Raw genomic sequence first — 25,706 nt, forward strand, 5'->3', positions numbered from 1 at the left:
TGGGGGCTCAATAGCTAAAGTGGTGAATAGGAATGTATTTCCTTTCAACTTGGTCACTTCTATACCAAAATTATGGTGTAACTGGTGGTCATCTCTGGTAATCAAGACCTTTGAGGGTGAAAGCAAGTTGGAGTAAAAACAAGCCAATGTAAAGTAGTGGGCATTGACATGCCTCATATAAGGGGTATTATATAGTGTATTACACTAATGGGTGATTATACACCTTGCCATACCATGTGCATCTGGTCTTATTTATACCCACCAATGATGCCACTTTTGGTGCTCAACTTTCATTGAACTGGAAAACATTATTAATTATTGCATTGTTTAAATCTAATCTTGTGTGGCTAGAAACCAGACTTGCATTGCCTAGCGACTAGACTTGTTTATTGCTTAAGTCAGGGTGTGTAGGTCATACTGACCCCAGAAACCTTCCAGAGGATCCAAAGATTAATGCAAGGAATTTTCAAATTCCTGAGATATACATTTTAGGCAATCTATGTATGTTATTTGAAAGCTCTTTACACATTGGCCATTTTCCATGCCCCTTTGAATTCTATATAGCACATAACTCATACAGGTTTGAGGGAGCAGGCTACTTATTTTGGTTCTCCCTTCTTCCAGATGACGTAACAAATACCTTTCTAGTCTTCTTACACCTTACTTCTCAACAGGTACTCTTTGATCCAGGGTCACTGGCTTCTTGGGTGTTCCACAAACAAGATGCTCTATCTCTCAGTTCTGGACATTCTTTCTGACTGTCCTTCATGCTCCACTTAAGTACTGATCTTCCTGGCTTTCTTAAAATCTCAGATAAACTTTCATGTTCTACAGGAAGCCTTCCCCAGTATCTCTTCATTTCAGTGCTTTCCCTCTTTTAATTATTATCTATTTACCCTATATACAGCTCTTTCTCTCTATGTGTTTGTGTGTTTGTGTGTGTGTGTGTGTGTGTGTGTGTGTGTGTGTGTGTATTTGCATGTTCCTCCCCCCCAATAGACTATAAGCTCCTTGAGCACAGGGGTTGTCTTTTACCTCTTTCTCTATCCCTAATGTTTAGCATTGGCTGACAGATAGTAAGCATTTCATAAATGTTTATTGAATTGATTCTAAAACTTTTTTTTCAATTCTGGTTTTGTTCTTAATTTATAGTACTCATTCCTGAACTCCACCTAGTGGAATCCCCATTTTCTTTCAAAACTCAGTTCAAATTCACCTCTTCTTTCATGAGACCTTTTCTTATCTTTCATCTGCTAGTGCTTTCCCAATGCCAAATTTCTTTGTATTTATTTATTTTGTATATATATATATATATATATATACATATATATGTATTTTATATGTACTTTTATGTGCATATGTTGTCTTCTCTAATAGAATATAAACTCTTGAGGACAAGAATGGTTTCATTTTTGCCCTTGTACCCCCAGCATGCAGCAGATATTTAATAATAATGCTTGTTGATTGAATTGGTTGAAATGAAGTGATTCTATGAGCAGCATAGAGATGGTAAATAGAAAGTTGGTTTTTGAATCCAAAAGATCTGGGTTCCAGTTCCATTCTGACATATCCTGTAACTCTGGGCAAGTTACTAAATCTCTTAGTAATTCAGGCATGTTTTAAGATTATAAATTGCAGACTTTGGTAGAGGGAGTTTCCTCACTGGGAAAGCTTTTTGCTAATGAAATACTAGATCTTGGTGAAAAAAAAAATATTAGTGAAATGATTATTTACATTCCTGAAAGATTTGAACACAGTAACCTACACATAATAGGTAGGTAATGAATGCCTTTTGATAGACACAAAAGATGCAATTAGGTTGTACTTTTAAGACTATTGGATTTTGACTCTTTTTATGCGTCTGTGTTTTTGTTGTTTGTTGCTGTTATTGCTGTTTTTAAAATCCCTTTATGTTTTCTTACTTTGGCTGTCCAATGGGTTTTCTCCTGGACCTTCAATAGCTAATAAATTTATAAACCTCTACTATATAACTGACACTGTGCTAAGTGCCGGGGATACAAATAAGAAAAAGAAAGAAAGGCCCTGCCCTCAAGAAGTTTATAATCTAGCAAGGAAAGATGGGGGAAGGTGACAGGGGGACCATGCTCAGGAGCCTGATAATCAGAGTTGATAAAACAGAGCAATTGGTGGGGGATGAAAAGCTAGAAATTTAGAGCTCCCTATAAAGGAGTTTTTTGATAGCCTTCTATCCTTCTAGTTGGAGGGGAGGAACAACTGAGGATATTGAGGAGGTACTGAGTACCAGAGCTAAAATACAATCTCCAGAATGATGAAATTCCTGGAGGAAATGAGAGGAGGACATGAAAGTGTGTTGTTGCATTTGGTGAAATAAAGAAATGAACAATTGCTTTCCTCCATATTACTTCATTTGGTGAATTCATCAACTTCCATTGATTTAAGTATCTTCTCAATGCTGATCAAACATCCTATGACTCCCTCTATTCCTCTCTCTCAAGCTAAGAACCTTGACTCATCTTGCCTCAAAAAAATTGAAGTCATTTGCTGTGAGCTTTCTCTTCTATCCTCTTTTTTATTTCCAACACTTAGATGCCTTTTGTCATTATCTCTTCCTTTACCTCTATCTCATCTGATGAACTGGACTTCCTCTTTATCAAGACTAATCCCTTCTACTTGTTCAAATGGTTCCAGTCCATTTTTGTCTCCTCCAACAGATTTCCCTGGCATCTTCACTCTATTAAATTTTTTTTTTAGGTTTTTGCAAGGCAAATGGGGTTAAGTGGCTTGCCGAAGGCCACACAGCTAGGCAATTATTAAGTGTCTGAGCCCGGATTTGAACCCAGGTACTCCTGACTCCAAGGCCGGTGCTTTATCCACTACGCCATCCTAGCCGCCCCTCAATGAATTTTTTTAAGAAAGATTTTATTTATTTTGAGTTTTACAATTTTCCTGCTATTCTTGCTTCTCTCCCCCCACTCCTCACAGAAGATCTTTACATTGTTTCCATGGTATACATTGATCCAAGTTGTCCAGTCAATTATTTTCAAACTCTCCTCTATTGGTCCATTCTCTACTGTCTGTAAACATGTCTATGTCTTCCCCTTCTTGAGAAAAGCTTCACATGATCCTTTCATCCCTGCTATTATCCTCTATCTCTTCTGCCCTTTGTAGTTAAAGGCCACAATAGGTGCCTCTACTTTCTCTCCTCTCACTCTCTTTAAAAATAATCTGACTTCCAACATTATCATTCCACCAAAACTCCTCTCTCCAAATGATCATTCGTTGTCAAATTAAGTGACCTTTTCTTAATCCTCATTTTCCTTGACCTCTGCAGCCTTTGACCATTTTGATTAATCTTTTCTGTGATAGTCTCTTTCCTTTAGGTTTTTGGGTTTCCCTCCTATGAATATGATGCTTCTTTTCTGTCGACATTAAATCTCTATTAAGACCTTGTCCCCTAGATGGACGTGGTCTTGGACTCTCTTCTCTTTTTCCTCTACTTTACTTGGTGATCTAATCAACTCTCATCCTGATCCAATCTCTCTGCTGATCTGCAATTTCCCATCTCTAATTGCTTTTCACACATCTCAAAGTGGATGTCCAGTAGACATCTTAAACTCAACATATCCCAAACTGAATTATCTTTCACCCTAAACCTCCCCCCACCCTTTATTTTCCTTATAACTATAGAAGACAAAACCATCTTCCTAATTCCTCAGACTCACAACCTAGGTGTCCTCTTGGATTCCTCACTGCCTCTTAGCCCCCATATACAATCTTGCCAGCCAATTTCAAGTTTGTACCTTCTATTGAATATGTTCCCTTCTCTCCTCTGACACTGTTAACACTAGAGTAGGTCCTCATCACCTCACACCTAGATTATTGCAATAGCCTGCTAGTGGTGAACAGGTCACTGAACTACCTTATCCCATACAAGGACTTGGTAAATCCCTACCCTGCGGCACTAGACAAACCACATCAACAAAAAACTAAATCCCATCCACCAGGTGCTGATCCTTTATATAAATCTTGGCCTTTTCCCCCAGCTAGCTGCTTATTTCCTCAGAGAATCAGTCCAATTGCAATCACTTTGCAACTGTCCTTAATTTCCCTCCTTATACTGCTCTCTATTAATGCTACTTATTCCCTGTTGGCTGCTAGGGAATCTCCACTCTCAATTATTTTCAAACTCTCCCTCTCTACTGTTTCATTCTTTATTACCTATAAACATGCCAATCTATTCTATCACTAATTACTAAATTCCTGTTACTGTTTAATCCCTTTATTTTGCTACCATAACAGAATAAACCTTTCTTTTGGCCCTAAATACTTCCAAGTTGAGTTGAATTCACATATTCTCGAACCCATAGACTAGATTACCTTCTAAATTTCTCTGTCATCAGTGAGTCAGCCTTCCTTACTCTTCACTGCAATCTATCCTACATTCAGCATCTGAAGTGATTTTTTTTCCTAAAGCTCAGGTTCACCCCCTACTGAATAACTCCAGTGGCTTGCTATTACCTACAAGATCAAAGCCTTTTATAATTTAGCCCCATCTAGCTATTGAATATTTTCATACTTTATTCCTTGAAGCATATTGATTCAGTGACACTGGGCTCTGAGCTATTTCATGAACAAGACACTTCATCTTTTAGCTCTGGGCATTTTTACTGATAGCTGCTCCCCATGTCTGGAATACCCTTCCTAGTCTACTCTGCCTATCCACCTTCCTTTTAAATCCCAACTAAAATCCTAGGAAGCTTCCCCAACTCTACTTAATTCTAAAGCCTTGCCTCTATTTTTTCCTTTTTATCTTGAATATAGCTTGCCTTGTATATATTTGCTTGAATGTAGTCTCCCCCATAGGATTGGGAGCTTCTTGACAGAGATTATCTTTTGCCCCTTTTTGTATTCCCAGTGCTTAATAAATGTTTATTGATTGATGATTCTTAAATCTACACATCCTGTCTTGTCCTTTCTATTGACCTCTAATCATAAATGTCCAATTGCTTTTTAGACATCTCAAACTCTTATGTTCAGTAGACACCTTAAACTCAATATATCCCAAAGGGGACTTTACCCCTAACTGCCCCCCCCCCCACATCCTTCTAATTTACCTATTACATGTTGATGCCTACAGCACCATCCTTCTGGACCCTCAGGTTCAATGGCATTCTTCTCTCTTCACTGTCTTAACACTCTCATACCCAATCTGTTGCTTGGGCTGTTGATTTCTCCCCTCCCCCCTTTTAAAACATCTCTTGAATATGCTCTTTCTCTCTTCTGATATTGCTACTAGTTTGATGTAGGTCCTCATCACCTCATGATTGGACTATCAAAGTAGTCTGCTGTTGGGTGTGTGTCAGCCCTAAGTCTCTTTCTATTTCAATCCTCCATTCAGTCACCAAAGTGATTTTCATAAAGTACATGTTTGACCATGTTATTAGCTTCCTACTGGATAAACTCCAACAACTCCCATTAGTTCTGGGATTAAGTACAAAACACTCTCTTAGGCATTCAAATCCCTTTTTAACCTAACTCCCTCCTACCTTTCTAGTCTTTACACTTTCCTCTCTTACATGTACTTTTTGATCTAGAGAATCTCCTGGTTGTTCCACAAATAAGTCATTTCATCTTTTGGCTCTGGTCATTTTCTCTGGCTGTTTCCTATAACTGGAATATTCACCCTCCTCATCTCTCCTTCCTGGCTTTTTTCAAGTTCCAATTAAAATCACATCTTCTGCAAGAAACCTTTCCCAACTCCTTAATTTTAGTGCCTTCTCTCTCTTATTTTCTCTTTATCCAGTATATAACTTGTTTGTACATATATGTTTGTCTGTGATCTCTGCCGTTAGATTGGAAACTCTTTGAGTGTAATGAGGATCTTTTGCTTCTTTTTGTTTCTGGAATATAATAGATATTGATTGAGGTCTTTAAGTCAGAAATGCCGCTGTTCACATAGATTAGAGATACATTTTAATAGCGTGACCTAGATAGATAGAAACATTATTCCTGGTGACATCTCATAATTCAATTAAATGTTGTAAATAAAGAGTAAATAAAAAGCACTTTTCTTCATTCAAAAGGATATTGAAGCTAAACTAAAGGTTCCAACCTCTTATTTGCTATCAAGTGATTCCTTGTTTAAATCCTTTATCTCTGGGTCAACAAGGATCTTCTGCCAGTTTAAAAAGTCAGAATTCTATCTGAACTCACAATGACTTTCTAGGCCATCAGAGCCCATCTAAACTTCTCCATCTAACACTGACAATTCTTTATCAGCTGACTCCATTGATATCTAATCCAGTCAGTAAACCGACTCTTCTCTTGTTTTTGCTTACACTACTACCTCTGCTTTCATAGTTTTCTTTTGCTTCTTGCTGTCAGAGCATGTCTAACAATATGGTCCATGGGATTTTCTTGATAAAGATACCAGAGTAGTTTGCCACTTTTTTTTCCTATAGATTAGGTCAGAAGTTAAATTACTTGCCCAGAGTCACACAATATCTGAGATGGTCTTTGAATTGAGGTCTTCTTGACTCTAGGACTAGCATGCTGTCTACTAAGCTAACTAGTGGACCCAACTGGTTTGTCATTTCTTTCTCCAAATGAAGGTTTTGACTTCCCCAAGTTAATGCTGCCAGGACTTTTCTGAGGATATATTTAGACTCAGGTTGTTCTTACTCCAGGCTTAGCACTCTATCCACTGAGACATCTAGCTGCCTCTTTTTTTTTTGTGGCTATTTCCTATCATAAACTTTCTTGAGGACCCAACTAAAAATCTTCTTTCAAGAAGACTTTCCTGACTAACTCATCCAACAATATTGTTTCCCTTCCTTTATGGTCCTTCAAAAGTTAACAAAGGGTTTGTTCTCCTGTATATTGTTATTTTTTAATTATTTTTTCTGTCATGTCTCTTTAAGAACCATTTTAGGGTTTTCTTGGCAAGTTATTCTAAGGATTTCCCATTCCCTTCTCCAGCTCATTTTACAGATGAGGAAAATGAGGTGAATTGAATTAAGTGACTTGCCCAAGGTCACATAGCTAGATAGTGTCTGAGGTCAAATTTGAATTCAGAGGAGGAGTTTTTTTTTTTGCAAGGCAATGGGGTTAAGTGACTTGCCCAAGGCCACACAGCTAGGTAATTATTCCAGGGAGCCACCTAGCAACCCCCTAGAGGAGGAGCTTTTGTAAATCCACATCCAGTGCTCTACTGTACTATGCTCCCACATACATATACATAATATTCATTATAATATGATGAGAGCTGAGTTATACTCTTATTTCCTTATTTCTACTAAAATTCTCTCCCTAGTTGTGAGAACAATTTCTCTAGGGCAGGGATTGCTTATCAACATAGTATGTTAGTACATAATAGGTACTTAATGAATTTTACTGTATGCTTGATTCTTCTGAACCTGTGCTACTAAGACCAGTTACATAGAGTTGTAGAATGTTAGAACTGGAAGGGATCTTAAAGATCATCTTCTTTGAACCCTCCAATTGAAAGATGAGACAAACTGAGGCCCAGGGAAGAGCTATAACTTTCCCAAGGCAAGTTGGAACTGGTGGGAAAACCTGGATTAGAATTTTGGTTAAATAATTCCCGGATAGTTAGTATGATGTTTATCAAGCTGAGAATGACATAAGACTAATATAGAAAACATGTCAGCATATGAATGCATAGAATTTTCATTAGCAGTGATCTTCTTTTACATGTGAAATATTTCTGTGCAGCCAAAACTTGTCTCTGCAAAATATTCAAATGATTTTATTTTTTTCAACTTTTAAAAAAATTGCATATGTTAATGAAAAGGGAGAACATTTTGTCTGTTTTCCTGATACCTAATCCTAGTCATTCTGTGTTCTATTTTTAATTTGAAATAAGCATTAAAGAAATGGTTAATGAAATAACTTTGTGTGAAGGACTTTTTTTAAAAGAAGTTTTTTGAGAAATAATCAGGGTTAAATAACTTACTCAGGATCACACAGCTAATAAGTATCTGAGGCCAAATTTGAACTCAGATCCTCTTGACTCTAGGGTCAGTGCTCTATCCATTTTACCAGGAGCGGCTAGGTGATGCAGTGGATAAAGCACTGGCCCTGGAGTCCTGTACTCCTGGGTTCAAATCCGACCTCAGACACTTAATAATTATCTAGCTGTGTGGCCTTGGGCAAGCCTCTTAACCCCATTGCCTTGCAAAAAACCTAAAAAAAAAGGGCTAAGTCTATCCATTGTACCACCCAGCTGTCCTCAAAGAATTGTTAAAAAAATCTCCCCACCAAAAGTGCACCTTTTCCAAATGCAAAACAAGAAAAGTAGGAATAGAAGTGAGTCCTGATAATTTATTTTCATACATTGTCATTTAAGTCTTAAATATTGGTTATAACATTGGATAGCTTTGGATAGCTTTGTTGGATAGCTTTTTTTTTTTTTTAGGTTTTTGCAAGGCAAATGGGGTTAAGTGGCTTGCCCAAGGCCACACAGCTAGGTAATTATTAAGTGTCTGAGACCCACATTTGAACCCAGGTACTCCTGACCCCAAGGCCGGTGTTTTATCCACTGCACCACCTAGCAGCCCCTTGGATAGCTTTTTGCTCCAACTAGATAATATGAATTATCCATCTATATTTTTGCCAAACTTACCTTAATTTTTGACTCTGCCTTGGCAAAACCATGATAGATGGCTGATGTAGTAGGGATAATACTATTCTTAGAATAAGGGTACCTGAATTTTAGTCCAAGTTCTGCTATTCTGTAGCTGTGTTATCTTGGGCAAGTCATTTAAAGTCTTAGTTTTCTCATCTATAATGGGGTGATGATAATGGTATACTTCTACTACCTACTTCACAGAGTTTCTAGGAGATGGTGATCTGCAAACCTTCAAATATTATTTAAAATTTGACTTATTCTTATACTTCAAATTTATGCTAAATTAACACTAAAAGTTAAGACTGACAATTCACAAAACTATAGGGAATTCCATTCTTGGAACTGATAAGAGTTGTGATAGTTTCAGTTTTAGACATCAGTTTTGCAGGATCAGTTTCTACAGCCCACACTGGTCTACAGATAGTTTTAATTATAAAAGGGAGTTATGCGGATGATGGATCTTCTAGGGAGAAAGAATAAAATGCATTGAAATCAAGAGTGATGTATAGGTTAAAACTAGGACTTAGGTGCAAATCCATCTATTGTACACATAAATTATTTCTAGTTTTTCAAATAAAGTAGATACATTGGATTGGAAAGTTTGTCTATGTTTGGTATATTAATCTAATATGCTTTACCTTTGGTTTCAATGGGACTAAATGAAAACACTGCTGTGTGGTTTCTCAACTTGAAGTGATGTGATGATATCTTATGGTAAATCCTCACCATATACAGCTGCAAAACTATTTAGCAAGCATCTTGGCTGAATGCTAAATGCTTGGGGTCAATGGAAGCTCATTTTATAGTTAATCTCAATGGACATTATTAGCAATTTTAAGGTGTGACTTTCAGTTCACACTTCAAACTGCACTATCAAGAGATTTTAAAAGTTACCTAAATTATGCTGTGCTTTATAGGTCAGACAGCAACTTTAGATTGAAAGACAAGAAAGCTATTTTCTGAGTTTGAGAGATTTAAATACCAGAAGTCATTGAGGTTCAAGCTGTCTCCGTTATCAATGCTGAATCAGCAGGGTTTTTTGGGGGGGCAAATTTGTGATTATATGACTGTTCTCTGAAATCTGTTTTAATGATCAATTGATTTTAAATGCTCATTCCAATAAAAAGTTGCTTTCTCAGAACAAAGTAAGAACTACAGAGCCTTATGTAAGTACTGTAATTGAAGTATAGAATTTTTGCGTTGGAAGGTTTTAGAGGAAAGTAATCTAGTCTAACCTTTCACTCAATGAAGTAGTTATTCCTAGGGTATTCTTAATAGATGATCATTCAGATTCTGCTCTAACACTTCCAGTGATGGGGAATTTATTGCCTCCCCTCAAAATCCCATTCCATTTCTCAGTAGTTCTAATTCATAAGAAGTTCTTTAAATTGAAATGAAATATACCTCTCCAAATCTTATGCCTATTATTCTATCTTTTGGAACTATAAAAAAAATTCTATTCCCTACTCTATATGACAGTTCTTTAGTTATTTGAAGATAATTATTATCATGCTCATCCCCTCCCCTCCTTGCCCCACTCTCCATCTCTCTCTCTCTCTCTCTCTCTCTCTCTCTCTCCTTTTTCTTTCTTTTTCTTTTTTTTCTTAGTGAGGCAGTGGGGTTAAATGTCTTGTCCAAGGTCACACAGCTAGTAAATCTCTAGGGCCAAGCTTTGGTGGCTGCACATAATATTTCACATTCAAAAGAAGGTTACTGCTAATGAAAATTTTATACACTGACATATTTTATATACTAGTCTTATGGCTTGGTAAACATCATACTAACTTTCCAGGAAGTCATATTGCCAATCACTGATACCTCTCTTTCTCTTTTTTCTCTCAATGGTGGGTTAAGTGACTTGCCCAGGGTCAAACATTAGATCTTCCTGACTCTAGGGCCAGTGCTCTATCCACTGTATTATCTAGTTGGCCTCACCTTGTATCTTTCAGATTAATAAAGTCTAATTCTTTGTTTCTTTGGTTTTTGCAAGGTAATGTGGTTAAGTGACTTGTCCAAGGTCACACAACTAGGTAATTATTGAGTGTCTGAGACTGGATTTGAATTCAGGTCTTCCTGTCTTCAGGGCCGATGCTCTATCCACTGCGCCACCTAGCTGTCCCTGTCTATTTCTTTCAACCATATAAATGATTTTTAGGCCTTCTGGTCACCATTATGGTTATAATACAGTTTCTTAATTTTCTGTTTTAAACTCTTATGCCTACAACAGTTAATAAAGTTCAACAAAGTTAAGGTTATAGATTTCATATCTATCCAGATAAGTTAGCTGTACATTGTAATGAACTATATTCAAAGGCCATATGACATCACTTTTCCACAAATATGTCAAGGCAAATTCAAGGGGAAGGAATATAATTTAAAACCTGTGACATGGATGGAAAAATAATTTAAAATGCATTTTTTCTGGGTGTAGTCAGTAGCACTGTCTCCATCTATACTAGCTATGCTAAGCTTTATTTGAAAGGTGTTAAGCATTGTAGAGCAATGGAGGCAGAAGTTTTTTTTTTTGAGGCAATGGGGTTAAGTGACTTGGTTGGGGTCATACTGCTAGTGAGACTGTATTGGAACTTAGGTCTTCTTGACTTCAGGGCTAGTGCTCTATCCACTGAGTCACCTCACTGCCTTGGTAAAAGTTTTCAGAAATAAAGACAAAGGAGTAAAAATTTCAATCTGGAAAATGGCACCATCCAACTTTCTAGTGGCGATTTTCCCATTATTTTCTAATTGCCAAAATATTTTTTGATGACCTCCTATTTTTATTGCTTAAACTCTCTGAGTCTGGCTTTCTAATGAACCCTTGAATAGTGCCATGTCTCCCAGGATCACAGAGTGAGAGAGAGAGAGAGAACAGGAAAGGGATCTTTGAGGTCCAAATCCTTAATTTTATACGTAAAAAAAACTAAAGTCTAGTGAGGTTGTGTTTTTCTCAAGGTCACAGGGATAGTAAGTATCTAAGGAAGTATTCATATCCAAATGTTTTAAGTTCATCATTCTATTTGCTCTATTCTGTCACTTGTAGAATTCATTGCTGTGAATAATCAACCTCTGTCTGCTTAGGATGCTTCAGAGTCACATCATCTATCTTAAATTGGAACTGTAGAGTTCATATTTGAAATTGAGTTCTAAGAGAAGTTTTGACAAATTTTAAGGTATTCCAAAATTTCACTTGAAATTTCTAATGATGGGATGTTTTACCAATTTCCTTAGGGACTGAGTGTACTACTGGTCTAAAATAAAACCCTTTTAAATCAGCCCATTCCAATTTGGGAGAATCCTGTCAGTTTCCCTCCCTTAACATTGAGTACAAATCCACTTCCCTGCAACTTCTCCCTAATGTTCTTAGCCTCAAGCAAAATAAGATAAATCCCTTTTCTACCTGAAAGTCTTTAATATATTTGTAGACAGTCACTTTATTTTTTCTAAGTTTTCTTTTCTCCAGTTTATCACCAGTTTTTTCCATATGAATGGGAATATTTTCCCATCTCTTCAATAGCCTGGAATTTTGGAATACCTTAAAATTTATCAAAACCTCTTTCAATGTGGTCCCCAAATTTAGCACAGCATTTCAAATGTGGTCTGACAAGTTCAGAATTTAGCAGGTTTTTCATCTCCCCAGTTTGGTATATTTATTCCTCTTTTAATAAAGCTTAAGAATACAATGGGGCAGCTAGGTTGCTCAGCGGACAGGGCCTGGATTCAGAAAGACTCATCTTCCTGAGTTCAAATTTGGCCTCAAACACCTACTAACTGTGTGACTCTAGGCAAGTCACTTAAACTTGTTTGCCTCAGTTTCCTCATCTGTAAAATGAACTGGAGAATAAAATAATAATAATAAAACAGTCTGGTATCTTTGTCAAGAAAACCCTCAGTGGGATCATGAAGAGTCAGATACAACTGAAATGACTCAAAAATAACAATAAGAACACACATACCTTGTCTTTGTGGATGCCATGCTGTACTTTAGTTTCATTTTGTGCTTGGAGGCTCTTTTCACACTGACCATGTTTGGGCATGATTCTTCTAACCTGTACTTTTGCAGTTGCATTTTTGAAATCAAGTGTATGACTTTGCATGTGCCTATTAAAAGTCATCTCATTGAATTTTTAGTTTATTGTTGAAAGCTTTTTGACTCTAACTCAGTAAACTATCCCTCTCTTAATTTGTGTATGAAGAATCTGCTGTCATCTTTGAATAAAGTGCTGAACAGAACAGGATCAAAGACAGATCTTAAGAGCACTCTCATGATTTCTCTGAGTTTATTTCCTCAACTAGATCAAAATATACCTGACTATACTAAAATTTAGCACTCATCTCCCCATCTTTTCCACAAGGATATCAGCAAAACAAATACCATTCAACCATTGCCAGGGAATTTACTGAAGTGGTGACAGTGGCCTCCTGGATGAGATGCCATCTGGGTTTTTTCCTTCTTTGTCTCTTGGTTTTGTTCTTGCCTGCTCTTAGAGGGAATCTAATGAGCTAGGTTGCAACCTTATGATCTTTGGAAGGTTGGCAGAAGCATCAAGGGTCTAGGAATTGGAGTCCATATCAGAATTGGCCAGGAGGCAAATCAGATAAGATATCAATAAGATTTTGAGTCAGACCTACCTCCATTGCTGTCCTGCTGCACCAAGGGACTCATATTGTCCATGAACTATATTCTATTTGCAAGTGAACTTTTGGGTGAGTGCTTTGTCACTGTTTGGATGACTGATCTCTTTAAGTTTTAGCTTACCTTCTCTTGGGACTGAGATGATATGAGGGAAAGGGTGCTATTTATCTAAAGGGCTTCTGTCAATAAAGATCTCTGTAAAAGCAGATTGATATTAATTAGTTAAAGGAAAATTGGGATGCTAAAATCACTGGGTCAATCAATGCTACAGAAAAAGATATTAATTTTAACTAATGATTGATATGGGGGAGAATATACTGGAATGTGGGCTTGAGCTGATAGAATTAGAAAGATTCCTTCATTCACTCAGGAGTATCACCAGAGGCCTGGGTTTGAAAGGGAAACAACTAGTTTCGTTCTGGAGGACTCAACTATACTATTACAAATGAGGTTTGGGGGAAAAGGTCCTCAGAGTTTATAATATTATTTTACAATAATCATCATATTATTACAAAATATATAAAATCACATAAATAGTTGCATTTATATATGCATAGATGCAACCCACAAATGTGTGTACATGTCTATGTTGTGTGTGTGTATGTATATGTTTATAGATAGAATATTTTATTGCTCACCATGTCTAGAGACTTTTTGTTCTTTTCTTGAATAAAGTGTACATTTATGTATGTGTTACTGAAATTCAGATACATTATGTTGTTAACATTCCCTGGATCTACTTTTTTATTCTTTGACCTCATTTCTTTTTTTTTTTTTTAAGGAGACATTAGGGATTTAAGTGACTTGTCCAGGGTTGCACATAGCTAGTAAGTATTTGAGGTTGTATTTGAACTTAGGTCTTTCTGACTCTAGAGTCAGTGCTCTGTCTATACCACCTATCTGCCCCTTACTTATTCCTCCCCACACCCCAGGAGATGCAATTAAACTTCTAGTTTATGGAAAGAACTTTAGCTTTTACAGATCTTTCAAGTCTCCTAGCTAGATTGTTTCAAACTTTTTGAAACTTCTCTCTCTCTCTCTCTCTCTCTCTCTCTCTCTCCTTCCTTAAATATATCAGTCTACTTTATTCATACTCTCTCTTAGAAAAGGTCTCCTCAGGTGACTGAGGATTGCCTCCTTCTTAGTCTCTTTAAATCTTTCATGTTCAATCTAGGTAACTTTATTTCTTCTATCATTTAAAGTCTTAGAAATGTACTTCTGGTTTATATCGGTTCCCTCAATGAATGAATGAAAATATATTTATGAAATGTTAACTGTGTGCTAAGTCCTTCCTTGAAAGAGTTCACATTCTAATAAAGGAAGATAATACAAATAAAGAAGTTTTGGCTAATTGACTATTCTTTTTTTTTTGACAAGGAAACAGGGGTTAAGTGACTTGCTCAAGGTCACACAGCTAAGTATCTGAGGTCAAATTTGAATTCAGGTCCTCCTGACTCTATGGCTGGTACTCTGTTCACTGCACCACCTAGCTGCCCCTCCTAATTACCTATTTTTAATCCTCTACTTTGTCTCTCCATCCCTCAGTACTTTGTCAGTACATAACAAGACTTTATTGTCTATACATTTTTTTCCCCCAGTTTTGATCCCTTATTGAACCTGTTCAGCTCTACACCATCCTTAAGTCCTTTGTTCCTTAGTGAATTCACTACAAGTTTATATTACCTTATCTCAATGGGTTCCTCATTCAAACAAGGCTAAAGAGAACCCATTATCTTTCCTTCCACCATGTTACTATATAGGCTACCACTAAACTTCCAGTCATCCAGATATCATTCTCAATTTGTCATTCTCCTTCATCCCACACACATATCCTAAAATTGCTTAAATAGTAAACATGAATGAAGATATTTCATCTCTTTTCAGTTGGAATATTAAAATTTGTTCAGTGATAGCTTTATTTTCTACTAATCATAGAATTCTTTTTTCAGTATCTCTGGATTAGATAGAATGTTGTCAAATCATGTTGTTTCCTTTTCTCTCACTCCAATTTCTAAATTCTTTCCTACAACAAACCATTTTCCACATCGTTGCCATACTGCTTTTCCTAAAGTCCAAGTCTGACCATGAAACCCCTCTTCTCAGTAAATGCCAGTGGCTACTAATTACGTCATGGTAAAATGCATATACCTTTTTAATTTTAAGTTCCTCATAACCTATTCTGTTCTGCCTTTTCAGTCTTCTGAAGACATTTTTCCCTTCCATGAACTGTATTGTGTAGTCATAATGTCCTCCTTGCTGTCCTCAACTGATACTCCACCCCCTATTTCCAAATCTTTGTTATTGTTTTAATTATTTTCCATTCCTAGGATGTACTCTTTCCTCTTCTCCTAAAGTCCTTGGTTTCCTTTAAGACTCAGCTCAAGTACTATCAAATACTCGAAACCTTTCCTATTCTAGATAGCTGCTTTAATTCTTTTTTTTTATATTATTATTATTATTACTTTGGCAAGGCAATGGAGTTAAAGTGACTTGCCCAAGGTCACATAACTAGGCAATTATTAAGTGTCTGAGACTGGATTTGAACTCAGGTCCTCCTGACTCCATGGCCAGTGCTCTATCCACTGTGCCACCTAGCTGCCCAGTTTTCACTTCTTTAGAGATTTCAGTGCTCCCTTTTCTATATATTGGATAAGATGAAAAGGAACTGACTTTTCAGACTTGGTTGTTGTCCCATATAGTCTTTTTTTTTTTTTTTTTTTTTTTTTTTTAGGTTTTTGCAAGGCAAACGGTGTTAAGTGGCTTGCCCAAGACCACACAACTAGGTAATTATTAAGTGTCATGAGACCGGATTTGAACCCAGGTACTCCTGACCCCAGGGCCGGTGCTCTATCCACTGCGCCACCTAGCCGCCCCACCATATACTCTTTGAATTGGAATATACTGAGGATTTTTGCCCTGTCCTGCTATTATCCATCTCAACTTCATTGCAACATGATCAGTAAAGGTCCTATTATCTATATCTGTATCTGTATCTGTATCTGTATCTGTATCTGTATCTGTACCTATATCCATATCCATATCCATATCCATATCCATATCCATATCCATATCTATATCATCTATATCTATATCTATATCTATATCTATATCTATATCTATATCTATATCTATATCTATATCTATATCTATATCTATATCTATATCTATATACATATCCATATCCATATCCATATCCATATCCATATCCATATCTATATATAAAGATATATATGGTCAATTCATAGTATATGAATGTAATAGAATGTTGTTGAGCATAAGAAAGGATCTGTTGGGGCGGCTAGGTGGCGCAGTGGATAGAGCACCGGCCCTGGGGTCAGGAGTACCTGGGTTCAAATCCGGTCTCATGACACTTAATAAATTACCTAGCTGTGTGGTCTTGGGCAAGCCACTTAACCCTGTTTGCCTTGCAAAAACCTTAAAAAAAAAGAAAGGATCTGTCTGTCTGTCTGTCTGTCTATCTAGCTATTATCTGATGAATTCAGAGAAACTTGGGAAAGCTTTATGAGAAATGATATAGAACAAATAAAGAAGAACCAGGAGAACAATTTATGTGATGACCACAATGATTCAAAGAAAACTAACATTGAAAGTAAAGTGACCAGTTGTTGCTTTAGAAGAGTGAGGCCTTCCTCTGATCTTCTAGTTATGAAACAGCTTACAGATCAGCCAAAGTGTTGATTAGTGCTGCTTAACTGTGCTTCTTTATTACAGGGGATAGTTCTATGATATGTGAAGAGAGGGAGTCATTGAGAAGGAAAAAAAGAGAACATCAACAAACACTTTTTAAAAATAAGAGGAAAGGAATGGAGACCATGGAATTCCAGAAAAGATACTGAAAGCAGAATTCAGAGTAAATACAGAAGAAGCTTTTGGGGATAATAAAACCACTGCTATTTCTGGTCAAATGTTATCATAGCAGCCAAAAACACGAAATTGCTTAATTCACACTTACCATACAAATAGACTGATTCTCATCTTTGAATCTGGTACATTGTAATAATACTTTGCATTTATAGAATACTTTATAACTTGAAAAGGTCTTTGCATATATGATTTCAATAATTTGTTATTTAATATATTTAACTTCTTTATTATTAATATATTATTTAATTTTTGCAATAACTTTGTGTGGCAAATAGGACAAGTATTATTGCCCCCATTTTATTGAGGAAGAAATTGAAATTCTAGGAAGCTAAATGACATGCCTGTAAGTTCAAAGCCAGTAAGGATGTGATTCTTGGTTTCTTGATACCTGATTCAGTATTTAACCATACCCTAAGATATTTCCATTTACCACAAGGGTATCTAAAATTGTCACTAAATGGTTTCCATGAGCATTATTTACAGATTCAAACTGTGTTTTCAGTCAAAAGACTGAAAGAACATACATAGATAAAATTTCCCAAAATAGTCTGGTGGGGTGGGAACAATTGATGGGATGGAGGTAAGAATGGCATCAAAAAGTCAAAGCAAATAATGAAAAGATATCAGATTATAAATTACTGGGAATATCTGATTTAAAGTTCCAAAGACGGGGGGGCAGTTAGGTGGCACAGTGGATAAGAGCACCGGCCCTGGAGTCAGTACCTGAGTTCAAATCCGGCCTCAGACACTTAATAATTACCTAGCTGTGTGGCCTTGGGCAAGCCACTTAACCCCATTGGCTTGCAAAAAAAAAAAACAAACTTAAAAAAAATAAAGTTCTAAAGACAAAGAATTTAGTCTGGGATTGACTTGCATAATTTTCCTGGAATTTCCTTTCAGAATGGCCATGTCACAAATCCATTAGGTTTCATACTTGGAGGCTCCTTGGGAAACTATAGTTTTTCCGTTAATCCATACCTTTTGTCATGGACATTATATACTGATGCAAGGCAACTGAGACACTTTTTAAGTGAATGGATTTGGGATAGGTTGTTAATTGGCAATATCATTTCTTTTTGATGTTTGATAATGAAGTTTCAAATGAAGTCAGTTTGAGATCTCATGATAGGGAAAGACCACACCAGGCACTTGCCCTTCTCCAACCCCACCCCTTCCATTTTCAGAACAGAGTAGAAAAATCTCTAGAGATTTCGGCTGAAAAAAAAAAAACCTAAGCTATGTCACTTTTGTGAGCTAATATCTAACCCCCAGTTTTGGTATCCCTTATGATTGATTTAAAAATAAATTCAAGGGGCAGCTAGGTGGTGCAGTGGATAGAGCACCAGCCCTGGAGTCAGGAGTACCTGAGTTTAAATCCTACCTCAGACACTTAATAATTACTTGGCTATGTAAAAAAGAAATTCAAAGATTTTTGATAAATGCATACCAGAATTTAATTTTTTTAATGAGCAAAATCTATTTTTTAACCCCTCAGCTCCTCTTTGGAAAACCAAAGAACAAACTACTCATTTTTTACATCCATCATCAAGTATAGTGGAAATAGCATTTGGATTTGGATACTAGGGAACTAGGAGCAGCAGATCTGGAATCAAAGGACTCAGTTCTTTTCTTCTATGAGGGCAAAGAAGTTGTAAATGACTTCACCTTAGTTTCCTCATATGTAAATTGCTGGATTTGATCATATGATCTTTCTTTAAAATTTTTTTTTAAATTTATGGAATAAGCAAGCATTTCTATAACATTTTGATAAAAAGATGTGCATGAAACTGCAAATCTATATACAACTTATTATTTCTTTCAAATATATAGCAAAATTGTCATCTAAATTCTTTTTTCCTTACTTCCCCCTCAAGATAGCTACTATTAGACAAATATATATATATATATGTACATATACACACACACACATATGAAATAAATTGTTTTTTCTTTGGATGCAGATAGTGGCTTCATCATGTTCTCTTGGTTCTGCTCATTTCACTCTTCATTATTTCATGCAAGTCTTTCCATGTTTTTCTAAAATCATTGAATTCATCATTTCTTATAGCACAGTAATATTCCATATTCCATCACAATTATACCTCACAACTTGTTTAGTCTTTCCCCAGTTGATGGACATCCTGGCAAATTCTGGTTCTTTGCTACCTTAAAGAGAGTTGCTATAAATATTTAAAAATGTACAAGTTCTTTTCCTTTCCCCCTAATCATTTTTGGAAATAAACCAAGTAGTGTTATTACACGATCTCTTAAGTTGCCTAGGCTTAGAAATTGGAACACTAGAAAATTATTTATATCTGAAAGAATCTAATGATAATGAAGAAGGTAATGCACTAAGATAAACTGTGGTTTAGTGGAATGAGCAGAGATTCAGAAGTTCCAAGACCTATGGAAATCCTGTTTGGATCTATCGAATGGGCATGTTCTTCCTTATTTGGAAAATAATGGGTCTGGATGAAATAGTTTTAAGGTTCCTCAGAACTCTGGAATTTAGGGCAATCTTTAAAAAAAATCTTCTCAGAAGAAAAGAGATAACAAATTTTCTAAAAATACAAAGATTACCTTTGTAAGCATAATTTATGTTTTATAATTCTCTTTTGTCAATGCAAGTTCTTCTTCTTATTTTTTCCAAGAAAAATAAAATAAGATAGTAATTATAAAATAGTTAACCATGTATGTTAGGGACCTCATACAATGCTCATTTGTAAACAGGATCACCTGTTTGAAAATTTGTAGATGGAATCTGCTAAACACTGAAAAATTTGACTTGGGATTTTTAAAAAAATGGTGCTAATTAGAAATTGACATTCCTCATGTGTTTTTTTAAAAACTCAATAAATATTAATATAAAATTAATTTCCGTGAATTAAAAGTAGAATATGGTATAAGCCAAATAAGATCAGAATCCTACTTCTTCCACTTACTAGCTATGGGATTCACATTAAGTTGAATCTTTTATTTGGCCTCAGTTTCTTCTTTCGTAAAATGAAGAGGTTGGGCTATGTCATCCTTAAGGTTCAATCCAGTTTTAAAAATCAAATCATTCATCAAGCTGTATCCAAAGGCAGTACATGAGGGAGAAAGAGCTCTGGACTTTGGAGTCAAAGTAGACTTGCATTTGAACCCTCTCACTAACACTTATAATTTTCTTTTTTCCTTTTTTTTATTAGGTTTTTAAAAAAATTAAAAAATTTTTTATTAGGTTTTTGCAAGGCAAATGGGGTTAAGTGGCTTGCTCAAGGTCACACAGCTAGGTAATTATTAAATGTTTGAGGCCAGATTTGAACTGAGGTACTCCTGACTCCAGGGGCAGGTGCTCTATCCACTGCGTCACTTAGCTGCCCCTAACATTTAAAATGTTCACAAGCAAGTCACTTCACTTTTAGTTTCCTTATCTGTAAAATGAGGATACCTATAAGACCTTCTTTACAAAGTTGTTGAGAGGATCAAATGGAGTTAATATATGTGCAATGGTGGTAGAATACACTCCAAGGATTATGTGTGGAGCTGAGCTAAGTGTAGCCTTGACCACTTCTGCTGAACCCTGAAAGATGTCTAGAACAGCAATTTCTTTGTTCTTGTGATGGCAACAGAAAAATGTATCAAAGAGAATTGGCCACTTGCTAAGAGAAACCTCTCCTACTCAGGCAGCTAGGTGGCACAATGGATAGAGTGCCAGGCTTGAAGTTAGGAAGACTCATGTTCCTAAGTTCAAATCTAGCCTCAGATACTTCTTAGCTGTGTGACCCAGGGTAAGTCACTTAATTCTCTTTGCTCAGTTTCTTCATCTGTAAAATGTGCTAAAGAAGGAAATGCCAAACCATTTCCAGTATCTTTTCCATGAATGCTTAATGGGGTCACAAAGAGCTGGACATGATTGATATGACTGAACAATAACATCCTACTTTAAAGGGAGAGATATTTCTACTTGAATTCTGTGAGGTTCTCTTAGATTTCCAATGACTCAGACAAAGCATTCTCTTCCCTGGCAGATATGGCAGCAACAGATCACAGAACTGAGATCACATCTGCTGACCAAGATGAACCCAAGGATGACCCTCATGTTTTTTCTGACTCTACTTTTGTGCTTCTTTCCCTAATCATAGGTGAATGCGTAGTGACCCCGTGAAGGGGGAGTTTGGAAGTGGCTGACTTGGGAATCTAGGAATTTATGGCTTCTTTAGTGCTTTTTGGTCACTAACAAGAAAATGGGTTTAATTCATGTCCTATCTTTCCATGGGGTTGTGGTAGTATGGACTTGGGGAGTTATTTAGGCAAAAGAGAACTGAAGTAAAGGCAAAATGGCAGTTGAGTAGTCCCACCAAAAACTTCTTTAAAGCTTTGAGTATGAGCCTTCTGGGAAAGTGTAACAGGCTTTGTGGCTTACTGTATCATATTTTTAGTCTTTGCCAATATGTGCTTATGAGTCTTTTGCATTTTAAGCATTTTTGTGTAGAGAAAATAAATATCTGTTTTATACTTGACCTACTTGAGCACCCTTCTGATGCCCTTTGATGAGACCCTAGACATGAGAGAAAACTAAGGCTGTTTTTAAGTGATTTTTTTTCAGGGCTTTGGGGTGAGAATGGGGAGACAAAAGTCAGAGAATGAGAAGAGCCTGAGCCCATTTTTCAAGTTGCCTCAAGATTGAAGTCCAGACCTTGAGCCATTTGGTGGGAGAAGACCTACTTGCCTCTGGGCTAAGCTGTTCTGTTGTGACATTGGTGAAGTATGTTATAAATCTTAAAGTTAACATATATGCCAGCTACTATCATCTTTTAGTCTTTCTTGTCAGCCCACTTGCAGTTAATCATCAAATTCTATGGATTCTTCTACTTCTGCAATATTTGATTCAACAAATTGAATGTTAAATGCCCATTATATTGTTGTTTTTCCATTTATTTCCAAGAAGATCAATGACATCAGGAGAATAGTGTCTTGACTTGCAAGTAAACTGAATTTCAGTTAGGCAAAGTCTTATTCTTTCCTTTAGTCACTGGGGCCCAGGGGCAAGGCATAGATAGGACAATTGATGATGGACCTGGAGAGTATCAGAGTCAGCAAGCTCTGGGTTCAAGTCCTATGTCTAGCTATTGACCTATGTGAACCTGTGGAAATAATTTTACTTCTTAGGTTGTCTGATATCTCTCTTTTGCTTTGATTGGGCAGTTGGGATTAAGTGACTTGCCCAGGATCACACAGCTAGTAAGTATATAAGACCAGATTTGAACTCAGGTTCTCCTGATTTTAGTGCAGTGCTTTATCCACTCTGCCACATGGCTGCCTCACTTGGAAACTCTCTAAGATAAAAGTGGAAAATATGTATAGGCAAAGGGAGTTTCCTCCCTACAGGAGGGGATTGATTGATTGATTGATACTGATAAAATTATAGGTTTAAAAAAATGTCACTGTACTAGACCTTGGGAAAGACAAAGTTCCAGTTCCCAAGGAATCATTAATATATCTTGAAAGAAAGCCCATGCATGATAATAATAATAATGATAATAATAATAATAATAATAATAATAATAATAGAAATTATAAATGGGAGAGATTAACAAAACAGTCTCTAGAAGTTAATGGAGTAGAGTTCTTTAGTAGAACATTGTTGAAATAAGATCCAGGATAACAATCTTTTTTTCATTTCCAAGACTAGATGATGTATTTTGTGCGGGGAGTAGGGGGAGTGGTGTCACTAGAATATAAAATATTGGTAGGAGAGAAAAAAGAAAAGCAGAATCAAAATCTAATGAGAGAGTATAGTGACAGGGAGAAAAAAAGAAAATAGGAGTGGAAGAAGAGAAAGGAGCAATCTGAGCCAGAGATGAGAAAGAGATGTGATATTATCTATACCACTGAAAAGGGTTTAGTACACACAGATTCTGAGGGCTTTCATACCAAAAAACCTTATAAATTTAAGTGAAGTTTTCTTTACTATCCTTTTACTTTCCATTTTTCTATACTGATCTGAATGCTTTTTTTTATATTCTGTTTTCAAAGGGTCTTTCTTAGTTTTGGTTTTGGAAAATTATTTGATAAACTATCAGATTTTCTTTCTTTTTAAAAAAATTATAAACTAGAAAAGTGTCAAGAAAAATGGATATTTCCGTAAACAAAGATGGACAGAAAATGAGTGTTTTATATATATATATATATATATATATATATATATATATATATATATATATAAGAAATCATTACTTTTAGTTTCTTCTTTTTATTGGAATGGAGACTGAAGATATAATTTCAATTGTATAGAAAATTGGATAAGGTGCTTCACTTTACTGATGTAGGTCAGTGCAGGTCAGTGCCTTATTTACAATTGATAGCTTTAAAGAATCATCCAGAGCCCTGAGAGGTTAAGTTTCAGACTCAGGGTCACACTTGGATTATGTTTTAGAAGCAGGTTTTCCTGTCTCCAGAGTCAATTCTCTTTAACTCCTCCACACACTCTTTCTCTTTGACCTGGTTTTATCATCATTGCTCTGCTTTTCTGTGTTCCTTTGGACTCCCCTTCAATTTCCTCTCAATATTTATATTTTGAAGTTTTATTAACACTTTTTGCTTTCCTTTCTTCTTCTTCTTCTTCTTCTTCATCTTTTTTGGGAGAAAGAGGGAGAAAGGCATTTCTATCACCATACTCCATAATCTTCCCCCTGCCAAATACAAGCTCTTCCTTCTAACAAAAGTATAGTTAGGTAAAACAAATTTGCATATTATAGTTCTGTGTAGAAGAGGTGAGAAAGCTTGCTTGATCAACAATAATTTGGAGTTGTCATTGGTCATTGTATTGATGTGAAACCTTAAGTCTTTCAAATCAGTTTTCCTTTACAATGGCACTGTCATGATGTATATATTGTTTTCTTAGTTCTGTTCACCAAATTCTGCATCAGTTATCCAACTCTTCTCAGGTTTCACTCAATCTATCTCATCAGGTCTTATGGTATAATAGTGTTCCATATTATTTATTTATTATAATTTGCTTAACTATTCCCACATTGATAAGTATCCTCTAAGTTTCTAGTTTTTGGCTGATTTAAAAGAGCTGCTATAAATATATATATTTTGATAGGGGTCCTTTCTCCTCTTTTTTGATTGCCTGGGGCATAGGCCTGAAAGTGGTATTGATGTTTTAAAGCATATTCACAGTTTAGTAACTTAAGTATACTTCCAAATTCCAAATTATTGCTTTCTAGAATGGCTTGACAAAGCTTAGTCACCTGACAGTACATTAGTGTTAGGCTTTTCATTTAAAAAGGGAACTCTTGAAATTCTTGATAAGTTTTGATATCAACAAGAATGAATCTTTAATGGTGATATTCTAGGCAAAGACTTTTTGAAAGGTCAACGTGGTTTCTATTTTTTGGTGGAGGAAGGGTAAGTTGAGATGAATCTTTATCTTTCTAGCTCTCCCTATGCTTATATCTCTTTTTCATCCAGAACCATGACATCTAATCCTTTCATCCCTTAAAATTATCTCAGCCCATTACTTTTGCTCTGGCTACAGTTCCTTCCTTTTCCAGTCTTGAATCATGGATAATAAAGTTACCTCTATTATCATCTTCCACTCTTGAGTCCCTTGTTCTCCTGTCCAATCCCAAATCTTTTCTACTTTTCTCAAGACTCACATGCCATCTCTTCCTAAAACCTCAAGTTGAAGTCCTTGACTAATATTTTACTCAAAAAATTGAGGTCATCTCACAACATTTCCCTATCTGGTTCTCCTCCTTTACTTCAGTATCTAGTGATGAAGTGACTCAAATTTTTGATCTCATCCCCTCTTGTCTCTATAGAACTTTCCCTCACTATTTAGCATTTTGAGACTTTAATTTTCAGTCTTTTTCTATCTACTAATTCCTTTCCTTGCTAAGTTCCTTTTCAGTCATGTCTGACTCTTCTTGGCAAAGAGATTGGAGTGGTTTGCCATTTCCTTTTGTTCATTTTAAAGATAAGGAAACTGAGGCTAATAGGGTTAAGTGACCTGCCCAGGTAAGATTCAAACTCAGGAAAATGAATCTTCCTGACTCTAGGCTTGACACCCAATCCAGTATGCAACCTGGATGCTCTTTGTTCTTTCTTGTTACTGCTTGCAGATAAGCCCAAGTCTACCTTATCCTTAAAAACTCTTACTAGATCTTACCTTTCCCACCATCTATCATCCTATATCTCTCTTCCCCTTTTCAGTTAAACTTTGAAAGAAATCATTAACAATGGTTACCTCCTCTTTCTCCTTCCTCACTTTCTTTTGAAACCTTTTCAAGTCTGTCTTTTCTCATTATTCACAAAGCTCTTTCCAAAGTTGCTAAAGACTTCTTAAATGTCAAATCTAATGATTTTTTTTTCTCAATCTTAATTCTTCTTGAAAATAGCTTCCTCCTGAATATTTGCTCTACTCTGTGTTTTCATGCCTGCCTTCTCTTGGTTCTTCTGCTACTTGTCCAACAATTCCTCATTTAATTTTGTTGGATTTTTATCAAGTGTTCTCACTATCTATGTGTGTCCTCTCAAGGCTCTGACTTAGCCCTCCTCTCTTTTCTCCCT

At 36.1% G+C, this 25,706-nt stretch overlaps 1 protein-coding gene across 7 annotated transcripts in view; it reads right to left on the reverse strand.

Moving 5' to 3' along the window:
• Window positions 1–25,706, reverse strand: part of DLGAP1 (DLG associated protein 1) — a 782,098-nt gene that overhangs the window by 134,837 nt on the left and 621,555 nt on the right. The gene's annotated exons all lie outside the window — the stretch shown is intronic.

Source organism: Macrotis lagotis, chromosome X (genome assembly GCF_037893015.1).
Source record: "Macrotis lagotis isolate mMagLag1 chromosome X, bilby.v1.9.chrom.fasta, whole genome shotgun sequence".
NCBI classification, from domain to species: Eukaryota; Metazoa; Chordata; class Mammalia; order Peramelemorphia; family Peramelidae; genus Macrotis; species Macrotis lagotis.